Here is a 15,788-nt window from a genome sequence, read left to right as displayed (position 1 = left end):
ATGTAGATAAATTTCCCCTATCTCCTTTTTTTATTATTTATTTTGAATATCATTTTTTTGGTTGTTTTTCTTTGTTTCTATGGGTTCTTTGGCATTTTCTTGGGAGCCAAACAAGCTCCCAAACTTGACCTGGGTTGGGTTGAACCTAGGTTATGGTTAGGTGTGCAGTTGAGGTTAGGTTTGAAACTCGGGTTAGGTTAGGGTTAAAGCTTGGGTTAGGTTAGGGCTGAGTTAGGACGGTTTGGTCTGGCCCATGATTAGGCCAAAGGGCAGTTGGGTTCTGGGAATTGGGTTGTTGTATTGTTAATTGGGTTAGGCCCAAAGGCGCAGTTATATTGCTTACTGGGTTTTGGGCCCAGAATTTTAAAATGGATTTGGGCTTTGTGAACTGGGCCTTTTAAAATGGGATTTGGGGTTTGGGCTTCTTAACCGGGGGTTGATTCTGGGCCTCGAATTTCGACTTTTGTGGACTGGGTCTTTTTAAATGGGATTTGGGGTTTGGCTTTTTAACCAGGGCTTGGTTCTCAATCCCTTTAAAAATAAAAAAGGATTTCGGATTTGTGGGCCGAGCCTTTTCAAATGGGATTTGGGGTTTAAGCTTCTTAACTAGGGGGTGGTTCTGGGCCTTTTAAAAATGGATTTGGTTTTGGGCTTCTAAAATAGGGGTTTTGGTTCTAAACCCTTTTTAAAAAATAAAAATAAAAAATGGATTTTGGCTTTATGGACTAGGGCTTTTAAACTCAATGGTTAGTTGACCTAGATCCAAATTGGACCTGGGTCCTTGGGTCCATAGGCAAATAGGCTTAGATCCTTGGTTTGATGGGTCAATCTCAAAACATTTTTTGCACTAATGGATTAGTGTAATTGCATGAAAACAAAACATAAAAACGAAGCAATACCAACCTTTTGGTCTTCAACTCCTTCAATTTTTTTGTCCAGTGTCAACCCTTTATGCCTCTTTGATTATATCTATCCTTCAATCCTTTGCTTCAGAAACTTGGCCTCCTGGGACTCTTTTGAGCATGCTATGGGCTCTCCTTCTTCAATTCTCTAGCAATCTGAATCCTTGATTTACTCTTCCCTTAATCAGAATTTTCTGATTCCCTTACAATTATCTATACTGCTTTAGAGAACTTCTCAATGTGCACCTCTCGAGAGACGCTAAATGTGTATATCCCTCAGGAGACTTCTCTGAATATCTCTTAATCTTCATGCGTGTGTTTATCCCTCAAATAACCTCTCAATCGTCTTGTGTGTCCACCCCTCTTGTTGAAGCCTCTATTTATAGGCTCAGGGTTTCAGCTAGCATTAAAAACCAAATCAATTAAATTAGGAAGTAGATCAGTACCTCCTTATTGTCGATTTCCTAATTACCTGCCCTTCCATGCGTGTTGTTGCATTTTTACACAAAATTTCCATCCTTGGCTTAGGATAAAACTGGATTTTTCTTTTTGATTTCCTTTTATGTGGGTCTCAAACAGATAAATCGAATTACGGAGAAAACCATCTTACATTATTGTAAATCATTCAATTTTATTGCAGATGAATTAATTTTAAGAAATAAATCTCCCCCACTTTATTACTGATTTTCCCCTAACTTCTCTCATTGTGCATGTGTGCAGGTGCTAGTAGGGACATTCGAATATTCCTGCATATTTTCTTTGTATAGCTGTATTCAGAATTTCTCTGCACTTCTATATTTTTTTACTGTATTTCGGCCTTTCCCTGTATTTTTCTATTTTTTTGTATTTTTTGTTTGTTGTACAATATAAATGGTGATTATCCAAAATTACTCCACAAATTACATAAATATAAAGAAAGCAATAATAAGATTAATGACACTAGGAATTATGTAGTTCAACAAAGCCTACATCCACGGGAGCAATTGGTAAGGATTTTACTATGAAGATCACAAAATACACAATACAATAAGTTTCAATGATCTTCACTCCTTCTCTCCTTTCTCACTCTCACAATATGTCCAGAATGGCATATTTAACAACCCCATGGAGGTTTCCCTCTGAATACCCAATCATCCTAACGTTCACATTCAAAATTTGAAATCATCCTCGCAGCCTCGAGTCCATTCGTCGACGAATAGGGACAATTCATTAACGATTAATGTCCATTCGTCAACGAATCAGGCCCATTCATTGACGATTTCTGAATATCTGAATTTTATATGCTCTCGGTATCTCTACTCGTTGACGAATGAGGCCCATTCGTCAACGATTTCTTGCTGCACAGCACCAATGACTTCAACATATATTTTCCTTCCTTTTGTCTATGCACTCCATAAAGTATAAGTGTAATGCCCCAATCTGGGTCTGTCAGGGAGCACTGTGTCTCCCCTCCTCCACCTGGACCAGACAATAGAGGGGCGGGTCTTATCGGACTAATGACTGACCTCACAAACCAACACGTGTTCTTTTCAGTGTGTTTTGTCCTCACTCACACACTTCCTGAGAAAACTTCCCAGGTGGTCACCCATCCCAATATTGTTCCAAGTTAAGCACGCTTAACTATAGAGTTCTTATGGGAAAACCCTCGACAAGAAAGATGCACCTTGTTGATATGAGTAGTAACATCTAATCTTTTAAATCTTTCATCCATGGAGTATCACAATAAGAGCCACAAAAACACAACAATATCCACCTTGGCGATTATACGCCCCTTAAGAGAACCTGAAAAACATATATGATTGCTCCACCTTGACCTTAGAACGTTCAATTGGAACCGTCTCCCTTCTAGCACTTGGAGACATGGAGTAAGTTCAAGCAATGTCGCTTGAACTTGCCGTTGGTAGCCTCAGTTGCTACCATCAAACCCGATACAGTTGTAGATGTGACACCCAAAGACTTCACCTTAGGCTTCCAATAAGACCATCCCACAACAGTAAACACAAAAGTTGCTGCAACTCTTATATCACCAAAGCCCCCCGTATAGTCTTCAACAAAACTTACAATTGACGGTACACTATGTTGCCCGCTGAAACACCCCACTACACAATCATAGAGAACCTTTGACATATCCCGGACATCACAACCCATTCTTTGGTACCGAACAATAGACTTTCCATATTGATTCTCCATAGAACCCCCTTATGACAACAAACAAAGTCTCCCTGCGATTCCACCCATAAAGCCACCCTGAGATAACTTTGATCTGCCTGTAGCCTTGTCCACAAAACCATACTGAGATAACACTAATATCCCTACAATTTTGTCCATGCGAATCAGCAAACCAGACCCATCTTGGTCGTACCCAATATATTCATGTCAAAAATTTTCAACAGAGTTCCCAACTGATTGGCCTCAGTTAAAGCCTTTCTAGCTAATAACATGTCATTCACACACAATAGATACATCACTTCACTGCATCTTATCTGTGACGCCCTGATTTTCCTATCATTTTTTTATACAATAATAAACAATAATCAATCATCTATCAAATATCTCTGATACCATGATGACAATGTCAACTTGGTCCATAGTGGAATACCGAGGATATATCTGTTCATAAATACACACTATCCACGCAGCGGAATACATAAAGTGTCTGAGTCCCATATACAATACCAAAGTGCTATAACTTCCACACATATACATATACATCCTCAAAAATCTATAAAATACTCTAAGGGTTATACAAAAGATATCCCCGAGTTGAAATCACTTACCCTGAATACTAGGGTACAAGATCTCCTCTACCTCGGAGCTCGCTCCGCTTGTCTGACTTGATTTTCCTAAAATGTTTAAATTCTGGGTGAGACACCTCTTAGTAAGACAGAATGAATTATTGACAGTGTGTGGCAATATGAGTTTTGACATATCATAACACATTCGTTTAAATAATTATATCAACTGAGAAAATCATACAGATATGTACTCATAATTATACATATATATAAACATAGTTTCATAAGCTTTCATTTCTCATAATCAGGTTCTACCTTATGAGTATCCACTAGTATATAACACAATGCGTCTGTAACTCATGGTTGTTCATTTTTCATTTCATTTCTCATATTCATATTCTAGCTCATGAGTATCCACTAGTATATAACACTACGAGTCTGTAACTCATGGTTTCATTTCACCTTTCACAAACATGTTCTAGCTTATAAGCATCCACCAGTATATAACACTACGCGTCTATAGCTCATGATTATTTATCATATCTATAATATAATTATCGCGTCTATAATAAGGAACCATCCTGAGGACATTTATATCACATCGTCATGTATTCACCCCACATGATCGAGTTATGCGACCCAAAGGCGGGACCTAACCGTGATTGGCCTACCAGATTAGATCAAAACTATACACATCTGTAGTACGATCGGCCTACCCAATCTTGGTCCGAACGCTAGGGGGTAACTCTTCACAGGCCCAATCGACTGTCACTGCCATACTCTATCTAAGAAATGTGCTTTCACTAATACATTTGCTAGCAACAATACTGTGCTCTCTGTATATCTCTGGTCCATCAGGGTTCTCATTTCCACATTTCTGTACTCACATTTCATCATGTTTGTATAATTCTCATCATTTTTGTATAATTCTCATCATATCTGTATACATTTCATTTCATCACATCTGTATAACACATATTTGTGTATATTTCATATCATCATTTCTGTATCAAACATGTCTGTATACATCACATATCGTCATTTCCATATAAAACATATTTGTATATCACATTTCATCATTTCTGTATAAAACATATTTATATGTCTCATTTCATCATTTCTGTAAAAAAATACATGTGTATCACATAAATCATCATTTCTGTGTAAAACATATCTGTATTTCTCATATCTTTATATCTGTATAAAACATATCAGTATATCTCATAACTTTATTACTGTATAAAACCATATATGTGTTTCTCATAACATCATTTCTCAATTCAAATTATATATTTTAGTATCAATCACATTCCCAGTATAAAATTGTTATTTCATATTCCTTATGCCACACAATTTTAGACTGATAATCATAATATAATAATCATAGGGAAAATATCCATATCATAGTTTTCCAAAACCATATACAGTATTCTTAATTTCACATACTTTAAGTCAACCAATTAATTTCCCAAAAATATATGTTATAATTTATTTCCCTTACCTACTTACTGAGAGGGTGCCTACTAAGATCTCTAAACCCACGCCCGCGGCGTTCGGAACTCAAAACCCTAAAATTATTTTTTCCTAGTTCAACAACTCAACCCCATAATTATAATCATTTAAACATCCCCAGGCCAATAAACTCCATTTAATCAGTTAAATTCTAAGCAGATAACACAGTTATCATCCTTACCTCAACTTTGGAATGGTACCTAGAAACCCCAAAACAAAAAAAACTACTCCGATCAAACGGTGGAGAATCGTCACCGGGATCCAGAAATGGTGTTTTTCAACTTAATCGGGCTTAAATCGAGCACAAAATTGAAGAGAGAAGGGGTGGTGGCCGTAGCCTTAGAGAAACAGAGAGAGAGGGAAAGGTTGATTTTTATCCCAAATAAAATGACTTAGATGCCTTATATAGTCCTTTGTCCCGCAGCAAAACCGTCGACGGTTTGCCCTGAAATCATCGATGGTTTGGTCTTTAACCAAACCTATTTTCACTGTTTTACCCTTACCTAGCTACAGTAATTCAAAATTGTTGACGGTTTTCTAGCCTCCCACCAAACCGTCGACGATTTGGTCTATACCAAACCAAATTTCATTCTTTTCTTTACTTTTCTTGTTATTTATATATTTCGGATCTCTACTCTATCACCCTCTTCCACATTGGAAATCTCACCAACTCACTCACCTGGTACATATGCAATACATCCATTTTCTTTGTCATAAAACTTATCCTTCTATTTTTCCCTTTGTCATGCATTGCAACTTGAAAAATAGTAGAAACCTTGCTACTGGTAGTAATTAATACATGAAACATGAGAATGTCAAATTTATACCAGAATGGTGGTTTGATAGTGTACATGGGCCCACCGTGATACTGCTGATTTCCCAAGTTGAAACTTCATGCAAGATGACCAATGTCATTTTGCCTTGAGTTTATAGCTTCACCTGCATCACACGCCCATTAATACCGTGATATTGTTGACCCGAGGTAGAACTCCCTACATTTCTGCCTTGAGTCCCTATCTTCACCTGAATAACATGATTGCCACTTCCACAGTTTTCTATCAAATATTTCTCTTCCTTTACTTGAGTACGCTGCTCCATAACTTCATTAACCAAAGTCATGTCCTCGATCACCCCTTTTGTTTACCATAGGATCACCCAGTTTGTACCCACCTTTCTTATACCCTAGAAAAGTGTACTGTGCGAACATAACACCAAGCCTAGATCCTCCATCAGTAGAATAGTGCCCTAGTGGGCATCCACTCACAATCGAGTAGTCTACCCCAAAACCTGCCCACGATTCACTTGTAACTTTCCCATCTAGCGATACCTTTCGCGATTGGTCACATGAGAAACGCACCATAATCACAAACTTTACCAAGAAGTACCTTGCAAGCCCTATATATGATATGCCCTACTCACGACACTTCTTGAACAAATTTAGCGTACTTAGCCCCAATGTTTGACTTGAGAATCTCTCTCCCGATCTGGTTCTCTACTTCAACCACTGCATGAAGTACACCAAGACCCTTCGTGATAAACCCACGAAATACATATGTCTATCCCCTAATGTTATCATCATCGGTTCCCAAACATCTGAATACATATAGTCACTTATATGCTTTAACCACATACGCCACAAGATATCTGACTCAGATTCAATAGCTGCAGCTCCACCTACAACCATAACATCTTGTAGTGCATAGATATTTCCTGCTACTTTTTTCCCTTTCATCGCTATCGAGTTGCCTTCACACACTTTCATTTTTCCACTTTCAAACTTGTAACAATATTTATTATAGTCTAAAGTACCCAATGACATAACATTCTTCTTTAGACACATTTCATGCTTTACATCACATATGGTTCTTACAACACCATCATGCATTCTGATTTTGACATTTTCAATGACAAATATTTTGCATGAAATATCATTTTCCATCAAAATACAACTAGCATAAACTGACTTGTAGGTGTCAAACCATTTTCTAGGATAAAAGCATCTGATACCTAAGATTCAAGAATCACCCGTGAGGCACTCCGAACCCAATGAAACTTAAGCATATCTCCATCACTACATTCTAAATCTTCCTTTACTACACTTACAAATTTTGATGAACCCTTAGACATATATCGGCATTCCAGTTTTCACCAAACTAATGTTGGAGAATCCTTATCCATGATGTGATACAACACGTCACTAGCCAAACAAAGTCAAAATGTTGATACTTCCATTGCTCCCAATTGATTCCAAGTTGCTGCATCCATGCTATCCGGTTGAATTCTATATAAAAATTTCATTATACCTTACTGCACCAATAGATCCTTCACCCTTCTCTACTAGAAATTGAAATTTTTGATTCCATCAAATTTGAAAACATCAAATTTTGTAGAAGAAGATGCAGAGGCCATTACAACTTTCTCTTTGATACCAATTGTTGTGAAAATGCCCCTCAAACAATGCACAACGAAATATGTATATTGTGTAAAGGTGTAGGGATTTATACTGAAAGACATGTTTTATGTAATCGGTTTTAGTATTTATTAATAATTTCAGTTATTCCATTTTAATGAGAATATTTGTGAGCAATGTTTTCCTGACATTATTTATTTAATGATTATGCATGTGTGTCTTTTATTCTATATAGTAGGTGATCTAGTGTGTAGAGTACGACTTATATATAGAAGATTAGATCATCAGTTCTTATAGAATATAAGTTTATTGTTCACAGTCTTAAATGAAATTGGACACACCATTGGTAGGACTGTAGCGTAAGATTTTAAAAGGTTTGTCTTGACTATTAGGAATGGTACAATTTCAACTCCTTATGCTAGTACACTTTGTGTGTATTGAACAGGACTGTCTTGAAAAAATTATTTTTATACTCGCTATATAAAACAATTAATACCTTATGGTTATTATGAGTGCTTATGCTCTTAATCTAGATATGATTATTGGACACATGCATATAGTGTTTATTACTTTGATTCATAGAAAAGTGAGACGTTTTTATGGGTCAAAACACTCAGTGAGTTGGGTGATGACATTATGTGTATGGTGAACATTAAACACTGATGGAATCCACGTCCTAGTATTGGGATTGATGATACCACTTTGAGGAAGCTTATAAGTTTTGATTGTGTCAAACCCTATAGGTGGATTTTAAATCCAGCACATCAAATAAGTTAAGTGGAAGGTCTCAGTGAATTAATATGTCAATTAATTAAATTGTTAGTAATTTAATTTAATAGACAAGTATTTTAATTTTTACGTGGGGTGATAAATAAGCATTTAATAATAGGAGCTCGAAATTTAATTTCGAATATGACAAGGAGTGCAATTATAATTCTTTAGTGGCATGAATTATAATTAACGTAATTAAGGATGAATTCGGGTCGAATTAGGAATTTTTAATTACGTAGGAAGCCCTAGTTATATTAGCCCAGAGGTCCTTGTAGTGGCTTATATACATGTGCTCCATTCAACAGCTAGGAGAGACGAAAAAACTCTCACAGAGGCAAACGTTTTCGTGAGAGAAGAAAACCCTAGCAGCCATTTACGAGCCCACTCTCTTGGGAGTAAGGTGTGTTCAAGGAATACAATAGAAGATTTCTTATCGTCTTCAAAAGCTCATTTTCGTACTTAAAGATTCGAGATCAAACCAGACAGATCTCGCAAGTATAATCCTAATCACGTAATTAGAGATTGTATGATCTGATAATTTTTTTTTGTTATCCGTATGCACTACAACCGGATCTTAGGGTTATTCCACAAGTCCCTTCAAAAGGATCAAACAAAACCAAATGCAACAATATAAATGGTGATTATCCAAAATTACAACACCGCCACAACAATATAAAGAAAGAAATAATACGATCAACGACATCAGGAATTACGTGGTTTGGCAAAGCCTACATCCACGGGAGCAATCGGTAAGGATTTCACTATGAAGATCACAAAATACACAACACAATGAGTTTTAATGATCTTCGCTCCTTCTCTCCTTTCTCACTCTCACAATATGCTCAGAATGACTTATTTAACAACCCTACGAAGGTTTCCCTCCAAATACCCAACCGTCCTAATGTTCACATTCAAAATTTGAAATCATCCTCGCAGTCCCGAGTCCATTCATCGACGAATAGGGACAATTCATCAACAATTAGTGTCCATTCATCGACAAATCATGCCCATTTGTCGACGACTTCTGAATGTCTAAATTTTATCTACTCTCGGTATCTCTACTCATCGACGAATGAGGCCCATTCGTCGACAATTGCCTACTGCACAGTACCAATGACTTCAAGATATGTTTTCCTTCCTTTTGTCTATGCACTCCATAAAGTATAAAAGCCACAAAAACATAACAATATCCACCTTGGCGATTATACGCCCCTTAGGAGAACCTGAAAAACATATATAATTGCTCCACCTTGACCTTAGAATGCTCTGTTGGAGCCATCTCCCTTCTAGCACTTGGAGACATGGAGTAAGTTCAAGCAATGTTGCTTGAACTTACCGCTGGTAGCGTCAATTGCTACCATCAAACACGATACAGTTGTAGATGCAATACCTGAAGACTTCACCTTAGGTTTCCAATAAGATCATCCCACAATAGTAAACACAAAAGTTGATGCAAGTCTTATATCACCAAAGCCCCCTGCATAGTTTTCAACAAAACTTGCAACTGACGGTACACTATTGCCTGCAGAAACACTCCACTGCACAATCATAGAGAACCTTTGACATATCCCGGACATCACAACCCCTCTTGGGTACCGAATGGTAGACTTTCCATATTGATTCTCCACAGAACCCCCTTAAGACAACAAAAAATGTCTCTCTGCGGTTCCATCCATAAAGACATCCTGACATAACTCCGATCTCCTTGTAGCCCTATCCACAAAACCACCCTAAGATAACACTAATCTCCCTGCAGTTTTGTCCATGTGAATCAGCAAACTAAGACCCATCTTGGTCGTATCCAACACATTCATGTCAAAAATTTTCAACAGAGTTCCTAACTTATTAGCCTCAGTTAAAGCCTTTCTATAGAAACCCGAATAATTATCCTAATTTAATAACAGAAGGAGGAGAGGAAAGAAGAATTAAAGAAGGAAATTAACAGGGTCTCATCGACAAACATAGGGGATTCGTCAACAAGCACACATGAGGGGCTTGTTGATGGGGACATGTCTCGTCGATGAGAAAATACCAAGAGATTATATTTTTAGTTTCTGAATTTCGTCAACGAGGAGTAGGCATTTGTCGACTAACTTCTTTCGTGGCCTCGTCAACGAAGTGATGTGTCTCATTGACGAAGGCCAGTGTATAAATAGTTCTAAACTCGGTTTTCAGCGCAGATTATTTAACAAAAACCTACTCTCTCTCTCTCTCTCTCTCTCTCTCTCTCTCTCTCTCTCTCCCCTCTTTGGTTTTCCCCTCTTCTCTCTAAGATTCTGGGTCCATTCTTCGCCGGATCGACGATCCGAAGTTGCCACGATACTCCTGGGGAAGTTCTCTTCTAATCTGCTGGAGTAGATCGTTGGCAGGGTTAACTTGAATCCCATCCCAAATTCAAGGTAAGGGTTTTTATTTGGAATTTGGTTTTCCTACAGTTGTATAAAATGTAGAACTCGAAGAAACACTGAAGTTTTGTTCCGGGAAATGTGTTTTCAAGGTGTTTAATAGGAAACCCTACGGGAATAGGACCAGTCATACTAGGGGCTTTCCAGTAATCAGGTAAGGGAAATATGCTATGCTAGTTAAAATAGAGATTTTTTACCAGTAAAATATAGTATATGTTCATGGGTTTTCAGAGCAAGAATTTATACAGTATATAAATTATGTTTAATGTGTTTTAATTATTGTGTGGCATGAGAATATTGATATAGCACAAAATTCTACACAGCTTTTTACAGAATTACGATTATATAGTTTCTACAGATCATACAGTTTTATTACCAAGTTATAGCTACACAGTATTTACAGAATCATGATTTACAACATATATATAGAAAGATACTTTACAGTATTTTCAGGAGTATGATTTACAGTATATACAAACAGGAAGATGTTTTTACAGTTTTGTCATAGTATCATGATTATACAGTTTTACAAAACCATGACATACAGAAATACAGTTGATAAAGAAATACAGTTTTTTACAGCATCATGGTTAATACAGTTATTACAGAATCATAGTAAAACAAATAGATTTTATATAAAAATGTATTATATAGTATCAGACCCTGATGGACCATTACAGATCAGTTTATAGAGTACGGTACCGTAGCTATTTATAGGTCAGAGTGCAACCACATAACTTAGATAGTATGTGGATTTATAGCAATCGATCGTACCTATGTAGTGGATAGGTTCCCCGTCAGTTAGGGTTGAGGAGGCCGATCTGACTTTCGGAGTATAGTGATTTATCTTGGTAGGCCAGCCAATGATAAGTCCCACCTATGAGCCCCACAATCCTGTCATGAGGGGTTAAATCATGACATATAGTTATCCATCTAAGGAAATTTTCTCAGTTATTATACGTATACTCAGACTTATAAAAACAGTAGATGTATCTATGAATATTAGAAGTATTATGAATAGAAAATTTATAAAGACAGTTATGTTAAGTAACATAGGTATGAGCTAAACTGTACGTGTAATGCCCCGGACCCGCCACGTGGGGCCCGAAGTGTTAAGAAAACCACAAGCATCTCTGATACCATTTACACAGCGGAGAAATAATAATAAAAATCTCGAACATAATATACCAGAGTTCTATATTTGTACATCAACAAACTCATATCATATGATCATGTACTTTATATTACAAACATGGATAAAATATAAAGAAATATAAAACTAAACGTATCCGTTCCAATTCCACTCACAAAACTACCCCGCCCTGGAGCTACCTAAGCTCGATCACCTGAATAACCTGAAAAGATTTAATATATAACGGGGTGAGCACCTCTCAGTAAGGAAAAAATAGTTTACAATAATGTGTGGCTGAAGTGTTTAATATACAATTAAAATAGCTATCCAAAGTGCATCCACAATCCACAAGTAGCCCAAAAATATCGTGCCCATAATCACACAATGTCAACGACTTTGCCAACCAATCACATTCTACAATCATCAATATTTTATTAGTAATTCCCGATAATAGAGAAATCTACCCTTCCATACAAGTAATTTTTCTCTACTCTAATGCTAACACTAGGGTACTCACCTTTCTCAGTAAGCCCTCGGGGTTATATATTCAGGTAAAGTCACTAAGAATAGGGAAGATCACCCGCCCATACAAGTGGCTTCCCTCTACTCTGGTACCCACAATTAATTACCAGACTACTCGCATTTCTCAGCAAGCTCTTAGGTGGAGTAATATACTTTACCCAAACTACTTAATTAATTAAAGTCACACTTATACCCATATCACAATCAATCCACATAGAATATTCATATAGAATCACAACATAAATGTCCACACAGGACTGGTTTACGCAGGACTAATTAATTCACACCGCATCAATGTCCACACAGGATTATACGAATGACACAGTATAAATGTCCACACAGGACTGGTCCACACAGGATTATCCAAATCACACAAGTTACAACACAACCACTCCGTTCATAGTAAATAGGTAAACAACCTCCTCGTACCACTGCCAATGTTTACCTCCCAATATAAATGTCCATATAACGACCTCATCATACCACTGCCAATGCTATATCACAATTTACATGAATCCCAACACAAGTCAACCGCAAACCAATCATGCGACACATCCCAATTCTACCACAGAACATACAACATCAGTATCCACAATCAATCAGTATATTCAACCAGGCAAACTTCACTGTTACGCCCCGAACCCTGAAATGGAACCCAGGGGTGAATTAAGTAACCTAACTTGTCTCTGTATCAATATAAAACATACATGATACCATATACAAGAGGGTCCAACCCCGTGGGGTAACGGATGCCCTATATACATACATATAATACATGTCCATACTCATCAATATACGCAGCGGAATACGGTCTTTCTTTACATCAAACTGTACCATACCAAAGTCTATACCATACAGGGTTAAACATACCTACAAATACCATACATACCACGGGTGCCTACAAAATCCATCAGGACAACCCGGTTACAAAATTCGTACCTATCAGGTACTAACAGTAGCAAAACACACCCCCCGCTTCCGGATGCTAGTTTCAGCAACTCGAAGGACCTAAAAAACATTTGTATATGTTCGGGGTGAGATTCCTATCAGTAAGGGAGAAAACGGGTTATATCAGTGTGTGGCATACCAGTGTCATTTTCATACTTCATAACCCATACATACAATACAGTTTGAAACACATACATATAGTTTCAAAACAAGTTCCATACATTCCCATACAATTCCATACAGTTCCAGTATTTTCACAAAATCATTCCAGTTCATACGATACTCAAATACATACATACATACATATAGTCAGTGTCGTCACACTACTCACAACTGCACAAGTCACCTAGTCTCACAGCGGTTATGTTCCAACACAATAAACTACGAAGTTTCCGACTTAGGCCCAATAGTGAATCCATTGCTACACATGCAACTACACAAGGTCACCTGGTCTAACCCCGATTACGTTACCATGTGCAAACTACGCTGCGTCAACCTAGGCCCACTGTGGTCCGTTGCTACATGCGGTAACCAGCCGAATCATACTGGTAATATTTCGCACCCCGGATATAGAGCCGGCCACTTTTGCCCACGGTAGTTAGCCGTTACAGGGCACTGCGTACGGTAGTTAGCCACCCCTAGCTGTTACAGTATACGGTAGTTAGCTGCCCCTAGCTGTTATGGCGTACGGTAGTTAGCCGCCCCTAGCCGATTTTCACAAAACCTGGAATTACTTTGGAACTCACGTCCCTATACATTTCAGCGTACGGTAATAAGCCGCCACATAACTGTTTTACAAATACCTGGAACATTTACATACATACACACATACCACACTTATTTGGTTTATGGCAAATCATATCGTTTACAATTTCAAGTATATAGTTAATGCAAATATGGATTATGGTCACCTCAATAATACAGTTTAAATAACATAAATGATTTTCCAATCAAATAAGAGATGATACCTGAAATCCCCAATTTTCCCGAAAACTATAACCCGAAAATCCCGTGCTTTCACCTTATAGATTTCCCCAAATAAGTAGTCAAAACATACATACGATCGTAGCCTACAGGCCTACCGATCCTAATTTTGAAAATGAACTAATATAAGTAGAATCCCCTTACCTCAACCCAAAACCAAACCACGAACTCTACGGCCCTCAAAACTACGAACCGAGACTTCGAAATCTACAAACCACAATACTAAACATGCTTACGATCCATACTACTATACATATACCGAATCATATATGAAAACCGAGCCTTACCTCGATTTTGGCCCGAAACCCAAAAATGCTCGAACCGAGATTCCGATCCACAGAAATTGTAGAGAATCCTTCCACGATCATCGTGGTAACCTCAGATTTTCGATTCTATCAACGACCGACGAGGAAATCTAGAGAGAAAGAGTGTAGAGAGAGTTTAGAAAGAGAGAGAGAGAGAGAGAGAGAGAAGCTTAGTGAAGAAGAAAACCCAAATATCCCCTTTTTAAGCCTTTGACTCGCCCGGTTTTCGTTGACGAAAAGTACCTTCGTCGACGAAAATCCAAGGATTTCGTCGCGGATGTCGGCAGCCTCATCGACGAAGTCTGATATTTACACTTTTCCAGACCTCTCGGCTTCTCTTTGTCGATGAACCTCTGAATTTTGTCGACGAAAAGTCTACTGCCTTTGTCGACGAAATTTGGCTTTGTCAACGAAATCTGCAGAAAACCATTTTATATTTTCTGGGTTCTTACATTCACAGCCAAACAATATTTGTAGTCTCGATAATTTATCATTCCACATTAATCACAATCATTTAATTATCAAAAATGGTTTCAACCACATGATTTTTCCTAATATAATATTTCTATCCAAAAAAAAACATTATTTTCAACACCATAGACGGTTTTCTCATTATTCCAAAAAACTGTCATTGATTTTGTCCTCTCCTAGCCAAAAATCTATTTTTTTTTCAATTTCTTTTATTATTATATTTTTCGAGTCTCTACACATTCAACCTATATATGTTTGGTGCCTAATGTAGTTCTATCTCCAAAATTCAAAGTCCGAGACTTTGAGAAATTGAATGGGTCCAAGTGTCCATTAACTCATTTGAGGATGTATTGTCAGAAAATGGTTGCACATTTTAATAATGATAAGCTGCTCATCCAATGTTCCCCAAAGAGTTTGACTGAGGCAGCTATAAGATGATATATTCAGCTAGACCGAGCAAAAATTCGTACATAGAAGAATCTAACTCATGCTTTTATAGCATAGTATTGACATATGGTTGAAATGACTTCGAACATATTAACTCATTAGAATTTGGAGAAAAAAATCAAATGAGACATTCAAAGAGTATGCCTATCGATGGAGAAAAATAGCGGCACAGGTGCATCCTCCAGTCGAGGATAAGGAGACAATCTCCTTATTTTTTAACACACTTATAAACCCATATTTTGGT

The sequence above is a fragment of the Malania oleifera genome, chromosome 3, assembly GCF_029873635.1.
Source record: "Malania oleifera isolate guangnan ecotype guangnan chromosome 3, ASM2987363v1, whole genome shotgun sequence".
Classification (NCBI taxonomy): Eukaryota; Viridiplantae; Streptophyta; class Magnoliopsida; order Santalales; family Ximeniaceae; genus Malania; species Malania oleifera.
The sequence above is the reverse complement of the archived record's forward strand: the minus strand, read 5'-3'. Positions refer to the sequence as shown.